The 4,331-nt window shown below is 40.6% G+C and overlaps 1 non-coding gene across 1 annotated transcript; it reads left to right on the top strand.

Moving 5' to 3' along the window:
- The first annotated feature begins 1,355 nt into the window (after positions 1–1,355).
- On the top strand, positions 1,356–1,537 carry LOC116217579 (U2 spliceosomal RNA). The gene has a single exon (XR_004162272.1). It is a non-coding gene; the product is annotated as a U2 spliceosomal RNA (small nuclear RNA).
- Positions 1,538–4,331: the final 2,794 nt, after the last annotated feature.

Genomic DNA, 4,331 nt, shown 5'->3' with positions numbered 1-4,331 from the left:
TGGTCTAACCTGGCAGGTAGCTCAGTACTGCGCAGTCATTCTCTCATTGCCCCCCTTCCAAGGGGTATGAAAGAGATTAAAAGAGCAACTAAGTAGAGCTTGTGGGTTGAAATAAAATTATTTGCTAAGATAGAAAAAAAGAAAATTTTTGACTTTCTCTCTGTATATAAATGTATTTAACAAGTGATGTACAATAATTGCTCACCACTCCCCCGACCAATGACCAGCTAGCCCCTGACCAGTAGACAAGAGTGAGATGCACTCCCACCCCCTTCGAAACTCCTTCTGCACAATGTCATATGGCATAAAATATCCCTTTGGCCAGTGTAAGTCAGTTGTCCTAATTCTGTTCCCTCCCAGTCCTTCACAGAGAATAGCCTTGACTCCTTACAGTGCTGCTTAGCAGCAACTAAAAACATCTGTGTCCTATCAATGTTGTTTTTCTCCTAGAACCAAAACATAGCATCATGCCAGGTGCTCTGAAGAAAACAATTCCATCCCAACTGAAACTAAGACAGTTACAGATCTTGCCTCACAGATGCCATTCCTGCAGTCCCCGCCATTAACAAAACCTTGCCACACAGACACTTATATAATATACAACATGAAACATAATTGAATTTGTTTTATTTTGCTTGATAGCATTTGTCTTCTTTTGTTAAAATTACAGGACATGTCCTCTGCTCCTCCTCATTTGAAGTAAAATGATGCATAATTTATTTTATTTTTCTACTGACTAAATATTTAGTAATCCCTTACTGCTCCATCGAGATTATGCATGCATTAGAAATGGGTAAGTGGTGTTGGCCAATTCTCTCACAGTGCGTGCTTGCATCTTCAAAGCACAGTCATACACTGATGCCAAGGACAAACTGCTGGTAAAATCAAGATTTGTTACCTGATTGCTGGAGGTTTTGATTTTCAGTAGGATACTAAGGTTTTTCATAACTTGCTCACAGATTGATTTATATGCCTGCATTTAGAAAAAAAACACACAACACTATATTAATAATGACTAGAATCTCTGTGGCAATTTTCTACAGGTCTTTCAAGTTTGTAAAAAATTAAATAGATTAGTAGTGTAGTATAAATACAAAATTTATACTTGGCACCTTGCACATCATGCTGCATGGCTTTAAGATAGTGTGGCTTCTTGTGAGATTGCCTTGGTTCTTAGCGCGGTTCTGACTTAACCGCAACCACAGTGGTTGCTTTCCCCATTATGCAACTGTGAGTGTGTTTTTCGAAACCTGGAGAAAAGCAAAGTCTTCTAGAGGGGATCTGTAAGAATATTTATTAATTAGATTGTTATTAATGTAGCTTTCTGTTGGTGTGATGCAAGTAGATAGCTACAGATCATTTCTTGGCCTTTTGGCTAAGATCAGGTGTTCACATCAGTTTAATATCTGATATGTCCTCAATAAGAGGACTATATATTAAATGAATTTTTGGGGTCAGCAGTTGGTCCTAGAGCTTGCTCCCACCATTCCATGCATCCTCCCAGTAAGGAAGTACCTCCAGCCATGGTGCACACTTGTTATTTTGCCTGCCCAAAAGTGTGGTGGTTCAGGTCTCTGGCTTCAGAGAGTTCCTATGCCTATTGCTGCCAGTGAAGGGCAGCAGGGATATGATTTGTATGAGGTGTGACCAAGTGGACGATCTACTCCGTATGATGGTGAAGCTCAAGGAGGAGGTGGAGAGGTTAAGGAGTACCAGGAAATGCAAGCAGACAATAGACTGGTGAAATAACTCCCTGCAATACTGGCGTGAAATCCCATAAATAGTAGTGAGCCTTGTGCCCTGCCTCCATGGAGCAGAGAGTGGGGATTTGGGAGAGGAGGAGGAGTGGAAGCAGTTCTCTGTTCAGTGTCAGAGGCAAACCACATCCCTACCTACCTCGATCCTCCAAGTGTCCCTAGGTAATATGTTTGAGGCTCTGAAACTCAAGGGAGAGGTGAGTAAGGGTACAGTGGAAGGTCCACCCATGAGGTTGTCTAGGGCAAAGCAATTGACTCTATGCCTCAATACCTCCCCAGCCAAGAAGAAAAGAAGGGTAAAGGCAACTCCCTTCTGAGAGGGATGGAGGCCACACACGTTGGTCAGACCTTACACAAACGGAAGCATTCTGCCTCCCTGGAGTCTGGGTCAGGGACATTACTAGGAGACTCCCTTGTCTGGTTCACCTCTTTGGTTATTATCCATTACTGATAGTTCAGGCTGAGTCAGTCTTTGAGGGATCCTAAGGACTATCAGAAGGGACATCGGGGCAATGAATCAAATATTCAATTCTGATAAAAATCATGTCTCTTTACCAGACTTTTATAATCCCTCTCTTAACAGGAAGAAGAGTTCAGTTAGCAATAGTGCTTTATTCGCGTCACGCGTTTTGGCAGTATGCACATTTGTGACCAGTTGTCAAGGATGAAACATACAGAGAATAAGATTTTGTCAAAAATCTCTGATGAGCACCTTAAAACTTCATGAAGAGCTGCAGCCACTGCCACTGAACCAGGATGATGTGTTAGTTTCACAGAAGGAAGATCAAATATCCCACCAGTTTTATCTTTTTGTTCCTCTCTTTTTTAATGTTTTATGAAAAATACTAAAAATTAAAATGTTTTGTTACTTATTTATTAACAGTACTGTATATTTTACAAGGGCTGCTCTGAAAGTAATGCCTCCTTTTTTATTATGTTGGCTCACAATGTCGGAGGTAGATTTTGGGGGTATGGCAATAGAGACTGAACCTTCCTGACAATGGTCTGTTACAATTTTTGCCATGTGACAGATGTCAGCAGAGGGGTGTTTGACAGAATGGCGTCTGACATGGAAGGGCATATAAAGCAAAGGTGCGAAACTGAGTTCTTTCATTCAGAAAAAAATGGCTGCCAGTGAGATTTATTGGTGCTTGATGAACATTTCTGGAGACTAAGCAGAGGATGTGAGCACAGTGAGGTGGTGGGTGGTGCGTTTCAGCAGTGGTGACAGTGTGTCACCTCCACCAGTGCAGATTTTTATGAACACAGTATGTGAGTTCTTGTTCACTGCTGGTGTAAATGCATGGCTAATGGTGGTGACTATGCAGTGTTTTGCGGCTGAGAATTTGCTCTATCAAGTAGTGTTGTTGCGCTCTTTGTCTCTGTTGTAGTTTCCATGGAAATAAATAGAAGGCATTACTTTTGGAGCGTCTGATGTATCTGCAGAGCAAGACAATTCCTCTTCACTCAGTGTGGCCCAGACAAGCCAAAAGGTTGGCCATGCCTGAATTAACACATCAAACCAACAAAGGGCTAGCTTTCTTTATCCTAAATAATTTTATGGTGTTTATCAGTAGAAGCTCACATTGGCACTTTTGTGCAAAAGGAGAGAGGGTAGAGCCTGTTCTTTGATTATTTTAAGAGCACAGATTTCTATAGTTCAAAGAAAAAGTACTCATCAATAACCAGTGCTTGTTTATTGTATGATAATACTCACTGGCTCAAGTAGGAGACCAGACTCTTCCAAGACAACTAGTAGTCAGTTCCTTCATGTGGAGAACTGACACTTTGCCATGTGACTAATTATTTTCCTAATTAACAGCCATCAAACTATTATTATCGTTAGTATTACTTATATAAGATATTATTTTCAATTAAATGACCAAACCAGACTTATTCTAAAACAAGCAGCTTTTCATCATCAACAAAAAAGTTAGATTCCAAAATGAGGAGATGAAACCTGGCTAATTTAAGAGGTGCAAATGCCTTCACACTAGCATGACTCTGGTCTATACATACATACCCAATACATACATTACATATGTATACCCAATTCCAACACGCTGGAGCACTGAATTTAAGAGGCATGCTTCCAGCAAGCTCACCATCCCTGTGTGTGGGGAGGGCACTTCCTCCTCTTCAAGGAGTGCTGCATGAGAGATGTTCACCCTACCCAATGCATTTCATGAGATAAGAGCAGCTCATTAATTGTAATGGCTCAGATACTATTATCAGGCAGAAATTCACTGGAAGGATAATGGACAGTTGTTTGCTGCTGCCTTTAGCACAGATCCCAGTGCTAAAGCACGTACAGCCAGCCACATGACACAAGCAGTTGTTTTGCTTCTGTGTTCAGCTTAGGGCTATAGTCCACATTTTATAAACAACCCACAGCTTTAGAACTTTCTTCTTTCTCATACCAGAAAATATTCAGATTTTCAATGGTTCAGTAGAAACAAGAATATTTTTTAAATTTGTTTTTAAGCTGATGTCCCAAATCTTCCAGCCTAACCCAATTTTCAACCTGTTTTAATTTTTGCATCAATGAAATAAAATCTTTCCAAGCCTATTTAC

Source organism: Meleagris gallopavo, chromosome Z, assembly GCF_905368555.1.
Source record: "Meleagris gallopavo chromosome Z, MGAL_WU_HG_1.1, whole genome shotgun sequence".
NCBI lineage: Eukaryota > Metazoa > Chordata > Aves > Galliformes > Phasianidae > Meleagris > Meleagris gallopavo.
Note: the sequence above shows the minus strand (reverse complement) of the source record. Positions and strands in the feature narration are given on the sequence as shown.